Raw genomic sequence first — 20,777 nt, 5'->3', positions numbered from 1 at the left:
GAGCAACAGTGTCCATAATTTGCTGGGAAGTGGCGGTGCGGTCCCCTACGGCTCTGCGTAGGATCATACGGTCTTGGCGTGCATCCGTGCGTCGCTGCGGTCCGGTCCCAGGTCGACGGGCACGTGCACCTTCCGCCGACCACTGGCGACAACATCGATGTACTGTGGAGACCTCACGCCCCACGTGTTGAGCAATTCGGCGGTACGTCCACCCGGCCTCCCGCATGCCCACTATACGCCGTCGCTCAAAGTCCGTCAACTGCACATACGGTTCACGTCCACGCTGTCGCGGCATGCTACCAGTGTTAAAGACTGCGATGGAGCTCCGTATGCCACGGCAAACTGGCTGACACTGACGGCGGCGGTGCACAAATGCTGCGCAGCTAGCGCCATTCGACGGCCAACACCGCGGTTCCTGGTGTGTCCGCTGTGCCGTGCGTGTGATCATTGCTTGTACAGCCCTCTCGCAGTGTCCGGAGCAAGTATGGTGGGTCTGACACACCGGTGTCAATGTGTTCTTTTTTCCATTTCCAGGAGTGTATATACATTATAGATGTTTGGGACTTGAAAAGGTCTCCTGGACCATATAGTTTAATATGATTAAGGCAGCTGTGCTTGGATTTCAGGCAGCATCCTCCATTTCGTTCGATGCTGATGTGCTACAGTTGTAGAGCCTCTGCAGTGGTGTTGGAATTTAGCGGAATAATAAGTAGACTCAGGCGCGAATGACAATTTAGGCTGAGGAGGTTAGGGGTTGCGAAGCAACTCAAATCGCTTGATACGGGCAAGTCTTCAGGTCCAGATTGTATACCGATTAGGTTCCTTTCAGATTACGCTGATACAATAGCTCCCTACTTAGCAATCATATACAACCGCTCGCTCACCGATAGATCTGTACCTACAGATTGGAAAATTGCGCAGGTCGCACCAGTGTTTAAGAAGGGTAGTAGGAGTAATCCATCGAACTACAGACCTGTATCATTGACGTCGGTTTGCAGTAGGGTTTTGGAGCATATACTGTATTCAAACATTATGAATCACCTCGAAGGGAACGATCTATTGATACGTAATCAGCATGGTTTCAGAAAACATCGTTCTTGTGTAACGCAGCTAGCTCTTTATTCGCACGAAGTAATGGCCGCTATCGTCAGGGGATCTCAAGTTGATTCCGTATTTCTGGATTTCCGGAAAGCTTTTGACACCGTTCCTCACAAGCGACTTCTAATCAAGCTGCGGGCCTATGGGGTATCGTCTCACTCGTGCGACTGGATTCGTGATTTCCTGTCAGCAAGGCCGGAGTTCGTAGTAATAGACGGCAAATCATCGAGTAAAACTGAAGCGATATCAGGTGTTCCCCAGGGAAGCGTCCTGGGACCTCTGCTGTTCCTGATCTATATAAATGACCTGGGTGACAATCTGAGCAGTTCTCTTAGGTTGTTCGCAGATGATGCTGTAATTTACTGTCTAGTAAGGTCATCCCAAGACCAGTAACAAAGCGTTGCAAAGCGATTTAGAAAAGATTGCTGTATGGTGTGGTAGGTGGCAGTTGTGCTAAATAACGAAAAGTGTAAGGTGATCCACATGAGTTCCAAAAGAAATCCGTTGGAATTCGATTACTCGATTAATAGTACAATTCTCAAGGCTGTCAATTCAACTAAGTACCTGGGTGTTAAAATTACGAACAACTTCAGTTGGAAAGACCGCATAGATAATATTGTGGGGAAGGCGAGCCAAAGGTTGCGTTTCATTGGCAGGACACTTAGAAGATGCAACAAGTCTACTAAAGAGACAGCTTACACTACACTCGTTCGTACTCTGTTAGAATAGTGCTGCGCGGTTTGGGATCCTTACCAGGTGGGATCGACGTAGGACATCGAAAGGGTGCAGAAAAGGGCAGCCCGTTTTGTATTATCACGTAATAGGGGAGAGAGTGTGGCAGATATGATACGCGAGTTGGGATGGAAGTCATTAAAGCAAAGACGTTCTTCGTCGCGGCGAGATCTATTTACGAAATTTCAGTCACCAGCTTTCTCTTCTGAATGCGAAAATACATAGGTAGGAATGATCATCAAAATAAAATAAGAGAAATCAGAGCTCGAACAGAAAGGTTTAGGTGTTCGTTTTTCCCGCGCGCTGTTCGGGAGTGGAATGGTAGAGAGATAGTATGATTGTGGTTCGGTGAACCCTCTGCCAAGCACTTAAATGTGAATTGCAGAGTAATCATGTAGATGTAGATGTAGAGGTAGGAGGGAGGCGTTAGGGCATCTGTCTAGTGAGCAGGAGACCCGGGTCCGAACCCTGGTCATGGTACAAATCTTCATTCGTCATTTCAGTCCGCGTATACACATTGCCGAAGTGAAGTGTTACTGAGAGCAAGCACTATATGAGCATTCATTGAAAAGGTAACTCTCGTACTGTAAGCGTGGTTGTAGAGTAAATTTAGGTGTGTGCGAAGAGAAACGCTGGTCCTGATGGGACTGCCACACAGAGGGGGACGGCTGAGCCCTACCGGAGCTACCGGGACACTCGGCGCAGGCCGCCTTCCGGTCCACGTGTGCGGGAGGAGCGCACGTGCGGCTGTGGATGGCCGAGCGACACACGAGCGCCCCCGTGGGCCGCCGCCCCCTGCCGGCGAGGCTGCATACAATGTCGGCAACGGTAGCGCGATGCGCGGACCATCCTACCGCAAGCACGCCGTCACCGTTACACCACTTGCCGTGAACAGTACTCTGGTAACGAGCTTAACATACGAGGTGCATTCAAGTTCTAAGGCCTCCGATTTTTTTTCTAATTAACTACTCACCCGAAATCGATGAAACTGGCGTTACTTCTCGACGTTATCGCCCTGCAGACGTACACATTTTTCACAACGCTGACGCCATGATTCCATGGCAGCGGCGAAGGCTTCTTTAGGAGTCTGCTTTGACCACTGGAAAATCGCTGAGGCAATAGCAGCACGGCTGGTGAATGTGCGGCCACGGAGAGTGTCTTTCATTGTTGGAAAAAGCCAAAAGTCACTAGGAGCCGGGTCAGGTGAGTAGGGAGCATGAGGAATCACTTCAAAGTTACCACGAAGAAACTGTTGCGTAACGTTAGCTCGATGTGCGGGTGCGTTGTCTTGGTGAAACAGCACACGCGCAACCCTACCCAGACGTTTTTGTTGCAGTACAGGAAGGAATTTGTTCTTCAAAACATTTTCGTAGGATGCACCTGTTACCGTAGTGCCATTTGGAACGCAATGGGTAAGGATTACGCCCTTGCTGTCCCAGAACATGGACACCATCATTTTTTCAGCACTGGCGGTTACCCGAAATTTTTTTGGTGGCGGTGAATCTGTGTGCTTCCATTGAGCTGACTGGCGCTTTGTTTCTGGATTGAAAAATGGCATCCACGTCTCATCCATTGTCACAACCGACGAAAAGAAAGTCCCATTCATGCTGTCGTTGCGTGTCAACATTGCTTGGCAACATGCCACACGGGCAGCCGTGTGGTCGTCCGTCAGCATTCGTGGCACCCACCTGGATGACACTTTTCGCATTTTCAGGTCGTCATGCAGGATTATGTGCACAGAACCCACAGAAATGCCAACTCTGGAGGCGATCTGTTCAACAGTCATTCGGCGATCCCCCAAAAGAATTCTCTCCACTTTCGCGATCGTGTCGTCAGATCGGCTTGTGCGAGCCCCAAGTTGTTTCGGGATGTTGTCACACAATGTTCTGCCTTCATTAAACTGTCGTAACCACGAACGCACTTTCGACACATCCATAACTCCATCACCATATGTCTCCTTCAACTGTCGATGGATTTCAATTGGTTTCACACCACGCAATTTCAGAAAACGAATGATTGCACGCTGTTCAAGTAAGGAAAACGTCGCCGTTTTAAGTATTTAAAACAATTCTCATTCTCACCGCTGGCGGTAAAATTCCATCTGCCGTACGCTGCTGCCATCTCTGGGATGTATTGACAATGAACGCGGCCTCATTTTAAAACAATGCGCATGTTTATATCTCTTTCCAGTCCGAAGAAAAAAAATCGGAGGCCTTAGAACTTGAATGCACCTCGTACATGTGAAAAGGGAAACACCGTCTTTCTGAGACGACCTATTAACGCTGAGAAATCGGAGAACACATTCAAAAACTCATTTCAAGACGGTATTAACATTACGTTGAGTAATTGCTGTATGTACGAGGGTTGACTGAAAAGTAATGCCTCCATCTTCGTAACTCTTCAACAGTTGGCAGCATGGTATGCGCCAGGTACTGGCTTGTTCCGTAGCGTCTTCTCTACAACCCCAGTTGGCGGGAAGCTTTAGCATTGAACGGTTGTGTTGTTACAGTGTAAAGTATGGTACCCTGCGCGGACGGTCGGTCAGTGCGATGTAAGCAACGTGCAATCATTGAATTCTTGACAGCAGAAGGTGTCACCCCAAAGGAGATTCAGCAGTTTCTGGTGACTGTGTTCGTGTGAGTACTGTGCGTCGTTGGGCGAGTAACTTCAAAGATGTTGAGGCGTGTGTGACAAACAAAGAGTTGGACTTCCTGTGACAGCAACCACAGAGTTTAACAAGCAAAATGTTGACAGATTGATTCAGGACGATCGTCGTATCATTCAGAGAGAAACTGCAAGCACAATCGGCATTTCACAGGAACGTGTGGGTAACATTTCCTACAGCATGAAAATGCCAAACCACACACTTCACGTGCCACCACAGCAGAACTTCAGAGATTGAATTTCACCACCGTACGGCATCCTCCATACAGTCCAGATTTAGCACCGTCTGACTTCCATCTGCCCCCGATAATGGAAGACGATCTGCGGGGACGTCATTATACTTCTGATGAAGACGTTGAGGGAACTGTGAGACTGTGGTTGCGGAAACTGAGTGTCGGCATCCTCTGTGACGGCTTCAGAAAACTTGTTTATCGTTGGCAGAAAGGTATCCAATTGGATGGTAATTATGTGGAAAAGTGAATATTGGTACGGTCGCAAGTTTGAATCCTGCCTCGGGCATGCATGTGTGTGATGTCCTTAGGTTAGTTAGGTTTAAGTAGTTATAAGTTCTAGGGTACTGATGACCTCAGATGCCAAGTCCCATAGTGCTCAGAGACATAATTACTTGTTCATTTTCTGACATCACATTAAAAAAACAAAGTTTTTGGTGCAACAGCGAGAGAAGTCCTATCTTTTCAAATTCAGTAAATATCGCAATCTTTCTTTGGTTATGTAATGTTGGTAGCCTAATAAAGGTCGGGAATACAAAAGACCAATTAATAAATTCTTCCAATTTCTGGACGGGTTTTTGTGTTTCACTCGAAAGTGTGTAAACATGACTTCTGTTTTGTTATTGCACCAATGCATTCCATTTCCTTAACAGATGCGCTGCGCTTTCCCAAAACCCTTCCAACAAATGTAAGTCTTCCAAGTACTTTCCCTACTCATTTTACATGATCTTCCCTTTCTATTTCTTATTGTTACCCCTGAACACTTCTATCTTGTCCTTAGAGAAGTATTAATTTCTGGAAGTCAGTTTACACTTTATAAGTCATTTTTTCTGGATGTCTCAGTCACGGTTTGTTTATTTCTTTTTTAATATGTGTATTGGGAGAAGCATCTAAACGATCTGTATACGTAACAGATATTGTAGAGAGGATTGGGTACACAAAATAGAATGTTTAAAGTAGCCTTCCTTTCTTCACAGCCTTCATTTTGGATGTAACATTGTTCTGAGGCTCTTTGGCGAGTTATAAGTACTTCGTTTCAACTACTGGTACTCAATTACCCAGTTCTCTTCTCCGATTTCTTATCATCCTTAATCCCTGTGGAGGCTGTGAACGTTAAGACCTGTACGGGGCAGTATCTTCTTAGATGCATCATTCGCTATTGTCTGTGCTCGATTAGTAGAGTGGGTGTTCCACTTTCAAATCGATGCAAGGGACCGGTACTTGGTTCAAATGGCTCTGAGCACTGTGGGACTTAACATCTGAGGTCGTCAGTCCCCTAGAACTTAGAACTACTTAAACCCAACTAACCTAAGGACTTCACACACATCCATGCCTGAGGCAGGATTCGAACCTGCGACCGTAGCGGTCGCGCGGTTCCAGACTGAAGCGCCTAGAACCGCTCGGCCACACCGGCCGGCGGGACCGCTTCTCCTCGAAATTCTGATAAATAATAATAGCTCGATAACATACTTTCGTTCATTGATTGTCCCAATAGTTTCGGTATGGTACGTGGTCATTTAAGTTTGAAGTTAATATTTCTGTGAAACCTGGTTAGTATATCCCACACAGATCAGCGTAAAACCACCTCACTAACTGGCAGCCATTTGTGGAGCATATACAGATATTGCTGGTTATGCCGCAACATGAAGTTAAGTTTCTCTTGTAGATTTATAGACAAAAGAGTTGGTCTAAAAAGCGCTGGCCCATTTGTTGTTTTAGTCAAAGAAGAACGGTGCAGATACACACATCTTGAACAGGAAGTTGAGCGGCTGTGGCAACTTCGTTGACTTCCTTTCCTGCGATCAAAAGAAATGAATTTAAATGGGAAGTTATGAAACATGGGTTTCTCTCCGGCTAAAACCGAGAGAGCAAAGGTCAGGAGAGAAAGCTACAAACCGCTCAAAGATCCGGTGGGGAGCGCACATGGGTCGATTAGAGCATTCGCAATAAGCTCTCTTTGGCTGAGTGGCGTTTCCTTTCTGTATTCCGTTCTCTTTTTCTGCGTGTATCCTTCACTTGGATCGCATCGTTAAGAAAGAAAAATACTTATGGCGAATGACTTATGCAAGTAAACAAGACCTTTCCGCATCTAGAGACTAAACCTTAGTTACTTGTTGCTCGCTGTCAACACAAAAACTCTTCCGCCCATCTCTTACTTCCGGCGAGTTGTTCAGGGAGAACAAACGAAAAGATTGTACCAAACAGCCTTGCCGCGTGTCATTTCTCGAGGTCTCTTCGAGCATAACAGCTATCATATGCGTGCCCGAATCCATCCAAAAACTACGCTAAGGAATCTAAATATTTATTTCACTTTGTCGATACCAACAAAAAATTTCTGGACGTTTCTGTTGGTTATAAGGCAATGACTGCAACTAGTAACCCCATAAATTCCCAGTTCCGAACTACTTTTTCCATTCCCTTTTCAAAGGGATCTCACAGGAAAGATCCGAGTTTAAGAAGGGGCCGAGATCTGAAACAGCACTTACCTTTGTCGTATAGGAACACACACAAACACACACACATACACACGCTTGTGTATCATTTCTTTTCTCCCCCAATCCGGTGATAAGAAGTGCTGTTTCTGATCTCGATTCCCTTCCACATTACGAACAGCAGGGAAGGAGGAGCCAACCATTAGTTTCATAAACTCACATTTCGTTCCTTCGTATCAGATTGTTAGGAAAAGCATGGAAATTTCTGAAAGGATGATCGGACAGGATTTTAGCATAACTTCTTCTGGATACGAGTTGTAGAATTCACCAGTGCGTTTCCACGATCAGCCATTGTGTGGTATGGCATCAAGAAAACTAAGCTTTACTGTAACACATGTACTGTATAATGTCTTCAGCCTTGAACCGATTTTCGCGTGACCTTAAGCGTTAAGACGACGAACATATCACTGATTTTAGAATTTAATTCCATAACTTTTTTTTTGAAACACGTTCTTGTTCTCATTCAGTGTTCGACAAGGAGAGTATTTTTCGTTTAACTGTGAATTCCCAGTAGCAGTGTCATGATGAAAGGTAAACTGCGTTGTTGTCTCTGCACGATTTGTGTAAGCTGTGTAACGTGTCTTTTTATTGTTTTCGGGAACTGTTTATTTCACGCATAAACGCACGAATAACTCCATATTCACGACTGGCAACACCTGGTTGCCTTAAAATAATACTTTGTTCGGAGTTTTGCTTGGTGCCATTTACAGCAAACCTTCAGAAACTGTGTGCACCTCAGTTTCCTTGATCCAACACTGTTTGTTCAGTACACTTGCCCCTGTTAGCACTCGCGCATGAACTTCCTGGCGATTTAGTTTAGTAAATGAGACAAGGCGATATCGTTTTCAGAGCAGTGGCACTGTAACCGAAAATGTACAATGATATTCACGGAAATCCTACGTTTATTCGCTGTATGTTTGGTTAAAGTAAGGTGCCCGCCACAGAACTACACTCCTGGAAATTGAAATAAGAACACCGTGAATTCATTGTCCCAGGAAGGGGAAACTTTATTGACACATTCCTGGGGTCAGATGCATCACATGATCACACTGACAGAACCACAGGCACATAGACACAGGCAACAGAGCATGCACAATGTCGGCACTAGTACAGTGTATATCCACCTTTCGCAGCAATGCAGGCTGCTATTCTCCCATGGAGACGATCGTAGAGATGCTGGATGTAGTCCTGTGGAACGGCTTGCCATGCCATTTCCACCTGGCGCCTCAGTTGGACCACCGTTCGTGCTGGACGTGCAGACCGCGTGAGACGACGCTTCATCCAGTCCCAAACATGCTCAATGGGGGACAGATCCGGAGATCTTGCTGGCCAGGGTAGTTGACTTATACCTTCTAGAGCACGTTGGGTGGCACGGGATACATGCGGACTTGCATTGTCCTGTTGGAACAGCAAGTTCCCTTGCCGGTCTAGGAATGGTAGAACGATGGGTTCGATGACGGTTTGGATGTACCGTGTACTATTCAGTGTCCCCTCGACGATCACCAGTGGTGTACGGCCAGTGTAGGAGATCGCTCCCCACACCATGATGCCGGGTGTTGGCCCTGTGTGCCTCGGTCGTATGCAGTCCTGATTGTGGCGCTCACCTGCACGGCGCCAACACGCATACGACCATCATTGGCACCGAGGCAGAAGCGACTCTCATCGCTGAAGACGACACGTCTCCATTCGTCCCTCCATTCACGCCTGTCGCGACACCACTGGAGGCGGGCTGCACGATGTTGGGGCGTGAGCGGAAGACGGCCTAACGGTGTGCGGGACCGTAGCCCAGCTTCATGGAGACGGTTGCGAATGGTCCTCGCCGATACCCCAGGAGCAACAGTGTCCCTAATTTGCTGGGAAGTGGCGGTGCGGTCCCCTACGGCACTGCGTAGGATCCTACGGTCTTGGCGTGCATCCGTGCGTCGCTGCGGTCCGGTCCCAGGTCGACGGGCACGTGCACCTTCCGCCGACCACTGGCGACAACATCGATGTACTGTGGAGACCTCACGCCCCACGTGTTGAGCAATTCGGCGGTACGTCCACCCGGCCTCCCGCATGCCCACTATACGCCCTCGCTCAAAGTCCGTCAACTGCACATACGGTTCACGTCCACGCTGTCGCGGCATGCTACCAGTGTTAAAGATTGCGATGGAGCTCCGTATGCCACGGCAAACTGGCTGACACTGACGGCGGCGGTGCACAAATGCTGCGCAGCTAGCGCCATTCGACGGCCAACACCGCGGTTCCTGGTGTGTCCGCTGTGCCGTGCGTGTGATCATTGCTTGTACAGCCCTCTCGCAGTGTCCGGAGCAAGTATGGTGGGTCTGACACACCGGTGTCAATGTGTTCTTTTTTCCATTTCCACGAGTGTATTAGTACGGTGTTATTCACTGTGGTTAGTAAAACACGTGTTTACGAAAGAGGTTTGCAGTGGGCGATGCAGACGGCTGAAGCGAAAGCGGGATTTCTCGGCAGTGCAGGCTCGTTTCCGCGTGGAAACTGCGCAAAACCGGAGCGCCGGGCTTCCGCGTGGCTGCGCCTGTGGGAAATGGCTTGCGACAGAGGGCGCCGCTATAGCGTTACTGCTAAACGGCGCAGAAGCTCTCGTGGGATATGAGCGGTGACCAAACCGCGGCGACCGCTCAGGGCTTCACTCCTCATTAAAACAGTTCCCACTTAGTTTGACCCAGCTGCTACGAAATATGTGCACGACAAGAGGGGATGGCGACTGCAGTTCGTCCTTAGGCATAGACAGCGCAGGGTGTGAGTTAATGTCGAAGAGGCTTGTGGGGATACCTTTAAGGGGCTCCGGAAAGGCTCAAAATCATGAAAAGTTCAATTTTTCCTTTTTTGCGTTTTCTGAATCTGTAGACTATTACCTTTTAATAGATATATAATTTATTCAATTCCGAAGACTACAACTATTTTTAAATTTTTTTTGAAATGTGTTCTACATAGGCGTGACCCATTGTGGCGCTGTTAAACTGCTGTCAAATGGTGTTATTATTAACGTCCGTGTTCATCAGGTACATTTTAGTGATGTGAGATAAAGTATGTGTTGTGGCTAACCTGTGATGGTTCAATATATATCGCTGGTGTGATTGTCGATTGTTTCATGTTTTTTTACTCTGTCGTTATCTCGAAAATATTCGTAATTAATTCTGTTTCTTGAGTCTCTGTTTTGTTGAAGTATAATAATGAGTAAAAGTAAAGTTATTAGAAATCCTCTGAAGGCTTTTAAGAAAATGAGAAATGTAGGAAAGCCAAAGGTATGTGTTATTACTGTAAACTTTGGTTCTAACATGGTACGAGCGATGCTTGCTTTAGACAAGGAACGCCTTCGGGCTGCAGACAGGGCTGTAAAGAGTTTAGAAATACAAGCAAGAGTAAACAGGAGGAGGGGCTGGGCTGGTTCTGAGCACTATGGGACTCAACTGCTGTGGTCATAAGTCCCCTAGAACTTAGAACTACTTAAACCTAACAAACCTAAGGACAGCACACAACACCCAGCCATCACGAGGCAGAGAAAATCCCTGCCCCGCCGGTAATCGAACCCGGGAACCCGTGCATGGGAAGCGAGAACGCTACCGTACAACCACGAGATGCGGGCACAGGAGGAGGAACAAGAGGAAGCTGGAGGAGGAGTTTGCAGAGGATGAAGATAATCCATCCTATGGACCTGGAATGCACCAAAAAGTTAATCCAATCTTTGTCGCTCGATTCCCAAAACTTTTATTTTCTCATACTAATTACATGTTTTCTAAGGATCTTCCAAACATATTTGTTTCAAACTTTCAGTAAATGTTACACAGTACCTTCTGCATAATTTAACACAGTCTTTTTCCAAAAAACTGTATATTTTTTAATATATAAATAAAAAATTGCAAAAAAATGTTGTGAATTTTCATTACAATTGAAAAAAAATCATCTTTAATAACTGAACTAAAATTTTGTAAAATCCCTGTGTTAAGTTGTAGCCCATATTCCAATAAATAATCTGTAAAAAGTTAAACTTCCTACCTCAAATACTTTGTGAGGAAAGATGTAATTTATAAGCGTTATTTTAACATTGCAAGTGTAGGGCGTTCCGGAGCCCCTTAACGATTCCGTCAATGTTGCTGTTCACCATCTCTAAAGGTGGTATAAATACCTAAGCTCCCACGGTCGGTGTCAACGTTATTAAAATTCTTCTGGGTTTACTGCCGCGTCATCTACAAAACACTTAAAATGTTAAAACACTAAAATCGACGTATTTAAGCTGTGTTTCAGAAACATTCCTCAGGGCGTAGACTAATTGAGATGTGGAGCGGGTCCTACCCCGATAATGACAAGGACATACAAAAATAACAAGAGCCAAGAGCAAAACATGGCGTGGGACCGGGGATGATTTGGGCACCCATCTCGCGGTATTCCACGGACCTCAGGGCCTTTCCGCAACGCAGCATTACTGCCGAGGATTATGTGATAATTTTCGCTGATCATATTCATCCCATTGTGCAGTTTATTAAAGGGCATCTTCTACACCGTATGAGCTGCACTAGAAATGTTTGTTTGCCACAAACGTACCCTTCATCAGTGGCATGTTATATACCTAATACGATAGGATCTGAAATCTGTCATATAACATATGAACAGAACCCTTTGCCTAGTTAGACAATGACGTAAAAAAACTTGAATGCTTGGTACTCCGCAGTTCTCAGATATAGGCCTACACTAAAGGACATCATCCATATTCATTTCTAGTTTAGCCTTTGCGGATGACATGGCATTGATAACTGAAAACCAAACTGACGCAACAGTTATGCTTGATCTGTTACTCGAGATTGCTGAAAAGACTGGGCTAAAAATATCCTATGAAAAAAACCGAGTATATAGAACACAGACATAATACAGAAAAGTTTATGAAAACAAAGTATGGAAAAATTAAAAGAGTTGATAGATTCAAATACCTGAGGGAGTGGATCCAAGCCAATGGACTGGATAACACAACAAATAAAGCAAAAATAAAAAAAGATAGAATTTGCATATAAATTAACACAAAACTACTACAATAAGATTAGCGAAGATTAGACATTATAATTCAGTTATTAGGACACAAGCAACGTATGGATCAGAGTGCCTAACATTCAATAAAAAAAGCTAATTAAGAGAACTAGAAAAAAGAGATAGAAAAAACAAGGAAAATAGGTGGATTAAAAGGAGAAATGAAGACTTATACAAAAATACAGAAAAGATCACAGATACGATGAAGAGACGGCTAGTGCCTTTCGTAGTTTGAATCTTTTATTTAGCTGGCAGTAGCGGCGCTCGCTGTATTGCAGTAGTTCGAGTAACGAAGATTTTTGGTGAGGTAAGCGATTTGTGAAACGCATAGGTTAATGTTAGTCAGGGCTATTCTTTTGTAGGGATTTTTGAAAGTCACATTGCGTTGCGCTAAAAATATTGTGTGTCAGTTTAAGCACAGTCTTGTACAATTTTTCTAAGGGGACGTTTCAAACTTGCCACTGTTTTGCAGGAAGACTGGGGTCAGGGATTTTCTCTGCCTCGTGATGACTGGGTGTTGTGTGCTGTTCTTAGCTTAGTTAGGTTTAAGTAGTTCTAAGTTCTAGGGGACTGATGACCATAGATGGTAAGTCCCACAGTGCTCAGAGCCATTTGCAGGAAGACTGGTATAAGATTCCCTTGAAAACCACAAAGGACTTGTTTCTATGCATTCCGGGGCGACTGGAAGCTGTTTTCAGTGCCGATGGTTTTCCTACACCATATAAGGCATGGTATTATTCGTCCACAACATTACTGCACCTCGATGCTTCGGTAGGCTTATGTTGAGTTTTTATCGGGATGTTTCAAGAAGGCACGCTCTATCACTTGATGGTATATACACAAATGTTTTGAAACCATGCACAGTGCGATGGGTCTTCCTTAGTCGCCACTGTACTTGTTTACTGTTACGTCACCACATGTTTCTGATAATGGTCACAGCCGTCGAGGTGTAAAATGTCGTGGTCGGGAAGTAAAGTGTTCCGTTTGTGGTGCTTGCGTATTTTGTCCACCCCTGTCAGTAATGAAGTGTGAGTGACCGGTAGAGTGTCGGGAGTGCGGCGGATCCCGAAGCAGCGCCGCGTAACTCAGGGGTGGCAAGTAAGCGAGAGGCCCGCCAGGCGAGGCCAGCCGGTGCGATGCGGCCCGAGGCGCAGCTGTAGCGGCGGCAGGCTGTGTTGTATGTTCTTCCAGTTAGGCGCAATAAACGCCTGTTTACAGGGGCGGCGCCCACTTCCTCTCTGCGACAGGCGGGGGCCGGGGGGCGTCTTCCGCTGCCGCGCTCCCGTAACGAGGGCGCCGGGGGAGCAGGCCAACAGCTCAAAGGCACATCGCACGTCTGATGCCAGGTCTTAAAAATGAAGGTGCTGACTAGCGAAGGTTTCGCGTACTTCATTACGTAGAGTCACTAAGTGGAATGTATGCAATATGGATTAATTGAGAGAGCCACAGCTATATTTACTACCAGATCAAAAGTATCCGGACACCCGTATGTAATGCCGAATTGACGCTAGATGTCACGACAGGCGGGCCCGTCAATATAAATGTCGGCAGAGATGGAGTCAGCGGAATGGACAGGAGACCTCAGTGACGTAGAACGTAGACTAGTCATTGGGTGTCACCCGATTAACATTCCGTCAGGGACAATTCAGCCCTTCGAAAGCTGCCCAAATCGACTACTGATGATGTGACTGTGATGTGGAAACGCGAAGGAACAACCACAAATAAATCAAGACAAGGCGCAGCTCACGTGCTGAGGGACACGGGCAGTCGAGCATTGCGAAGCAGCGGTTGTATTGAAGTCGCTTGAAATCAGCGGAATAAATCACTTGTGAGTCCGATATTCTTACCAGCAATCCAGTTAGTAACAATGACTGCGGGTGGGAGTTAAAAATAATGGGATACAACGGTCTGAGCAGCTCCTTACAAGCCACAGATTTCTGCAGTCACCTGAGGTAGTGCCACTGGACACTGGAAACGAGTAATTTGGTGTGACGAATTACGCAGTACCCTGCTGGAGTCGGCTGGAAGGATTTGGGTTTAGCGAATGTCTGGAAAATATTACCACCCCCCATGTCTAGAGGCACAGAGGCAACGGCCTTCCCGCAGTGGATACACCGGTTCCCGTGAGATCACCGAAGTTAAGCTCCGTCGGGCGTGGCCGGCACTTGGATGGGTGACCATACAGGCCACCATGCGCTGTTGCCATTTTTCGGGGTGCACTCAGCCTCGTGGTGCCAATTGAGGAGCTACTCGACCAAATGGTACCGGCTCCGGTCAAAGAAAGCCATCATAACGGCCGGGAGTGCGGTGTGCTGACCACACGCCCCTCCTATCCACATCCTCAACTGAGGATGACACGGCGGTCGGATGGTCCCGATGGGCCACTTGCGGCCTGAAGACGGAGTGCTTCCATGTCTAGAGCCGACAGTGAAGTGCGGAACAGGTGGTGTTGCGGTATGGTGGGGGTGGGGGGATGATTTCCATGGTTGGGGTGTGGTTCAGTTGTTGCTCTTAAGAAAACGCTCACTGCGTATAGATACGAACACATTTACAGCACTATGGACTGCGTACAGTAGGGGGAAATTTCGGAGACGATGGTTGTATCAGAAAGACAGTACACCCTCTGATAAAGCAACATCTGTGAGACAATGGTGGGACCGCTAACGTAAGCACGCGATCACGCTCAAGGGATGACGCTTTGTTGGTGACTGAGCGCTACTTCATCGTCTGCCTAAGGGTCACTACACGGCTGTATCGGAAGAGGACGCTGTCCGCACTCACCGTCGCAAGTGCTGAGATTGGACGGTAAAGAAACGCCAGACTCATAACGCGGAACTGCGTCTCGATGCGATTTAGTGAGAATTTCGATAAAAAAAATATTCACTTCAGAGATGCTCAACTGCTCACTGTACAGCGTAACCCTACATTACAACTTAATATCAGTGTAATTATTTATAGATTTGATTTAATCGTGGCTACTTCTATTAATGCCACAGTAGAGGAGTAGTGCAAGCTTCTAATAATTTTAATGAAGTAGTCTAAGTCATTTAACACGGATGCTGTGTACGAAATTTGTTTGGTCGGACGTTTGTTCCGTAAATTATTACTGCTCTCTTTGCAGCACATGTATACCAGTCATGTGTTAAGAGCTACACAAAAGTTGTGCACCGATATTTTTCCGGGGAGTACACGCTAATGGCACCAGATGGACAGTGCGCTCCATCCAGTTCCAGAGTCTCCTAAACAATATTAGATCTCCACCCTATGAACTGTAGGTATTTTACAGTGTGATTATAAATCATTGGACGTTAAGGAAATTTATTCACAGCAACTGAACGTAAGTTACTAACCTTACGACCGTATGAATTTTTTACATTACCATCGCCGCGCGATCTGAGGCGCCTTATCACGGTTGGCACGGCTCTCCCTGTTGGAGGTTCGAGTCCTGCCTCGGGAATGGGTGTGTGTGTTGTCCTTAGCGTAAGTTAGTTTAAGTTAGATTATGCAGTGTGTAAGCCTAGGGACCGATGACCTCAGCAGTTCGGTCGCATGGGACCTTACCACAAATTTCCAATTTCCGTAACCATCAGATACCCTCAATATGGGCCACGTATGTAACACGACAGATGGCGTCATTTTCCGTTGCTTATGGTAATATGCGTTATCAGTTTTGAAACAGATGTTAGAAGCATAGAAATACAGATTTTGTCGACTAGATCCAGTAAGAATGAAGCCTCCTACCAACCGAGCCCTTCTTTTAGTCAAGGTGTGCCACAAATTTCTCTTCTCCCTAATTCTATTCAATACCTCCTCATTAGTTACGTGATCTACCCATATAATCTTCAGCATTCTTCTGTAGCACCACATTTCGAAAGCTTCTATTCTCTTCTTGTCTAAACTATTTATCGTCCACGTTTCACTTCCATACATGGCCACACTGCAAACAAATACTTTCAGAAACGACTTCCTGACAAATCTATACTCGATGTTAAGAAATTTCTCTTTTTCACAAACGCTTTCCATGCCATTGCGAGTCTACATTTTATATCCTCCCTACTTCGACCATCATCAGTTATTTTGCTCCCCAAATAGCAAAACTAATTTACTCCTTTAAGTGTCTCATTTCCTAATCTAATTCCCTCAGCATCACCCGATTTAATTCGACTACATTCCATTATCCTCATTTTGCTTTTGTTGCTGTTCATCTCGTATCCTCCTTTCAAGACACTGTCCATTCCGTTCAGATGCTCTTCCAGGTCCTTTGCTGTCTCTGACAGAATTACAATGTCATCGGCGAACCTCAAAGTTTTTATTTCTTCTCCGTGGATTTTAATTCCTACTCCTAGTTTTTCTTTTGTTTCCTTTACTGCTTGCCCAATATACAGATTGAATAACGTCGGCGAGAGGCTACAACCCTGTCTCACTCCCTTCCCAACCACTGCTTTCCTTTCATGCCCCTCGACTCTTATAACTGCCATCTGGTTTCTGTACAAAAATACACTTTTATAAAATAGACCAATGATTTGAGATCGCTCTGTAGGTTCACTATGACTGTCGGCCACTTGGCCAAAACACACGAAGAAACCCTGGACGTCAGCGGTAGCCATCCATTCGCTGATGAGTAATCGTTTCTGAGTCAGTAGGTTCGTCAGGTAGGCATTCCGGGTACGATTCCGCGGCGCCTGACGCATCGCACGCCCGGCCCGCGCTGTCGGAGGGTACCCACCTGCGCCTCGCGCCTCATAAGCGGCCACCCGCGCGGCAGTTAGTCACGGCGGGGCGTCGCCTTCTAAAAACCGCGCACGTGTCGCTCCGGAGCAACGGTACCGCAGGCGCCGTCTACCCAGGCGAATACTGGGAGCGAGCACCCGGGCCCGGGTGGGTACCGTTCCTTCGAGGGAAAACAGTTCCACTTTACGCCAGCGGAATTCGGCAGTTCTAGACTATCGCAAGAACTGCCATTACTTTTGCCGCAGTAGGCCCGTCACGCAGGTCGATAATAAAAGTGTTTTGCTGCCCCACAGCGATCGTGAATCGGGCCACTTAACAGTACCACTCTTTTTCTGTACTCGGGCTTTTTTAAAATTATTTCCCACTGCTCTAGCAGGAGCTTACCGGGCACAATGGACACGTCGGGGGTGCTTTTAAGATATTTTTGTAAGTAGGCTATTCAGGTTTTGTAATGACACATTCCGACGCAGAGACATACAATAGGCTGCGCCAAAGATTGAGAGGCATGTAGATTATAATCTTTGTAATGTTCACATTGGATCCTCTTTTGTTTCATACTCCAAGAAGGAGCTAAGGGACACTTTCGATTGTTGCCTTGTGGAGAATGGACGTAATTTTTGGAGTGTGCGGAAAGGCAGCCATGTAGTTAGTAATTATGGTTTGTGCGACGAGCACAGCAAGTCTTATTGTGTTGTGAATAAAAAATAGTGAGAAGTATCTAAGTTTTACGAGAATTATTTAAAGTGACGTAGCACTGTATTCCTTGGTTTCCACCGCCTTCGTGAAGTGAACCGATGCCGACTCAGGAAGATACACACGGTCAACAAAGAGAAGAACACCGACGGCGACTAATGAACTAATACTGTGGCAGAAGGACTAATTCTACGTCTAAGGTGAGAACTCTGATTAAAACAACAATGACGTAGAATTCAAAATCTAATTAATCGGAATGGTAAATTATATTACAGGCAAATTTCACGCAGCACTGAATTTGTCCGCATTCAAGCCGGTCAACACAGTCCGTAAAAAAAAAAAAAAAAAAAAAAAAAAACTTTCAAAAATTCTAAACTTACAGTTCCATGTCCATAATTTTTCCTCTTTTCAAAAAACCAATAAATTTTATTTTTTTTATTTATTTCGCCACAGTTTTTATGTTGGTAACATCACGTAGCGCTCTGTATGAAAATCACCGGCTGTGCTGTGTGCAGTCTGTGGCTGGTTTTGATTTCGTTCCATTGCGTCTAACTTTTCAGCTGTTGCTGTGTTTGTCTCAGGTGTTATTCTATTGTGTCTAACTTTTGAAGCTTTTGTCCCATTTGTTGCATTAATTGTAATAACAATGCACTGGTGTTCCTCAGTGCTATTCGGCAGTGCATTTGAACCGGCAATATTCGCATTTTGAAAAGCAGAAAATGTGTCTTGACTTGTTTGAGAAAACGGTGAGGACGCAAAAACTGAATCTACAGTATTGCAAAATTGTGTCCTGTCATTTCGGATTCCTGAGGCGAGCTGTTGCCGACCGATCGATCGATAATGCTTCCCTGTTCAGTTGTCAGAAAATTCCTTCTTCGGAACGTTGTCAGCTCGCTCATCACGTTGGTTTGAATATCGATAACGTCGTCAGAGATTTCGCCTTTCATGTGAACTTTTGTACATTGGTGTTCTGTGGTAGGTTCCTGCTAATCACACCGTGTCTCGTCATCCGTGACTTTTTCCAGAAAATATTTTTTTTTGCTTTTTGCATTTCAGCCACATCATGGCAGGCGTCCACGATTCGTAGTTTGTCTTCCAGAGTTACGGTATGCGGGAGAAATTTGGCACACCCTTCCTCTTCTTCAAAAACATCTAGACTAAGTCTTGAACACCTGATAAGGATATGTTGCTACACTGCGATTTGTGAAACACTACGACCGCACGTCCAGTACTTAACTCTGCTTGCTCACAACTGATTGGTCGAATGCACATCTATTGTTTAGAGTCGTTAGCTCAAACTGCCACTGTAGTTACTGCGCTGACGTCGCTTATAAGCCAGGAATAAAATTAGTTCAAAAAATGTTCAAATGTGTGTGAAATCTTATGGGACTTAACTGCTAAGGTCATCAGTCAAAAAAAAAAAAAATGGTTCAAATGGCTCTGAGCACTATGGGACGTAACATCTGTGGTCATCTGTCCCCTAGAACTTAGTACTACTTAAACCTAACTAACGTAAAGACATCACACACATCCATGCCCAAGGCAGGATTCGAACTTCCCACCGTAGCGGCCACGCGGTTCCAGACTTTAAGCGCCCAGAACGGCACGGCCACACCGGCCGGCGGTCATCAGTCCCTAAGCTTACACTATTTAACCTAAATTATCCTAAGGACAAACACACACACACCCATGCCCGAGGGAGGACTCGAACCTCCGCCGGGACCAGCCGCACAGTCCGTGAAAGCAGCGCCTTAGGCCGCTCGGCTAATCCCGCGCGTCCAATAAATTCAGTCTCGGGACTTTTTGATTAGACGGTGCACGTTTGTTCTTTGTTTGTTTGTTTATAATCGTAAAATTAGGGTGAAGCAAAACTAGGATATAAGGTTCCGTCAACGTGTAGGTCTCTAGAGATGGAGAACAAGCTTAACTGGACAGATAAGGATTGGGTAACAAATTACTAGCGTCTTTTTTAAAGGAACCATCCCAGCATTCATCTGATATGTTTTACAGTAACTTAAATCAGGACGAGTGGGAGGAAATCCTCTACCAAATTCGAGTCGATCGGTTTAAGCACTGCAACACTTCACACGGTGCGCAATGGAGTGTGCGTGTGTAGGAGGGACATAGCAGTAATGTACACTACTGGCAAAGAAAATTGCTACACCACGAAGATGACGTGCTACAGACGCGAAATTTAACCGACAGGAAGAAGATGCTGTCATATGCAAGTGGTTAGCTTTTCAGAGCATTCACACAAGGTTGGCCCCGGTGGCGACACCTACAACGTGCTGACACGATGAAAGTTTCCAACCGATTTCTCATACACAAACAGCAGTTGACCGACGTTGCCTGGTGAAACGTCGTTGAGATGCTTCGTGTAAGGAGGAGAAATGAGTACTATCACGTTTCCGACTTTGATAAAGGTCGGATTGTAGCCTATCGCGATTGCGGTTTATCGTATCGCGACATTCCTGCTCGCGTTGGTCGAGATCTAATGACTGTTAGCGGAATATGGAATCGGTGGGTTCATGAGGGTAATACGGAACGCCATGCAGTCGAGATGACAGGCGTCTTATCCGCATGGCTGTAACGGATCGTGCAGCCACGTCTCGATCCCTGAGTCAACAGATGGGGACGTTTGCAAGAGAACAAGCATCTGCACGAACAGTTCGACGACGTTTGCAACATCATGGACTATCAGCTCGGAGACCGTGGCTGCGGTTACCCTTAACGCTGCATCACAGACAGGAGCGCCTGCGATGATGTATTAAACGACGAAGCTGGGTGGACGAATGGCAAAAGGTCATTTTTTCGCATGGATCCGGTTTCTGTTTACAGCATCATGATGGTCGCATCCGTGTTTGCCGATATCGCGGTGAACGCACATTGGAAGCGTGTATTCGTCATCGCCATACTGGCGTATCAACCGGCGTGATGGTATGGGGTACCGTTGGTTACACGTCTCGGTCACGTCTTATTCGCATTGATGGGACATTGAACAGTGGTCGTTACATTTCAGATGTGTTACGACCCGTGGCTCTACGCTTCATTCGAACCCTGCGAAACCCTACATTTCAGCAGGATAATGCACGAC

The 20,777-nt window shown here is 46.1% G+C and overlaps 1 protein-coding gene and 1 pseudogene across 2 annotated transcripts in view; one reads left to right on the top strand and one right to left on the bottom strand.

The window, feature by feature from the left end:
- The window catches only part of LOC126191402 (uncharacterized), a 460,945-nt gene that overhangs the window by 75,450 nt on the left and 364,718 nt on the right, over positions 1 to 20,777 (bottom strand). The window lies entirely within an intron of this gene.
- Positions 14,347 to 14,464, top strand: LOC126089837 (5S ribosomal RNA; annotated as a pseudogene).

The sequence above is a fragment of the Schistocerca cancellata genome, chromosome 6, assembly GCF_023864275.1.
Source record: "Schistocerca cancellata isolate TAMUIC-IGC-003103 chromosome 6, iqSchCanc2.1, whole genome shotgun sequence".
Lineage (NCBI taxonomy): Eukaryota > Metazoa > Arthropoda > Insecta > Orthoptera > Acrididae > Schistocerca > Schistocerca cancellata.
This window is presented reverse-complemented; position numbering and strand designations above follow the sequence as displayed.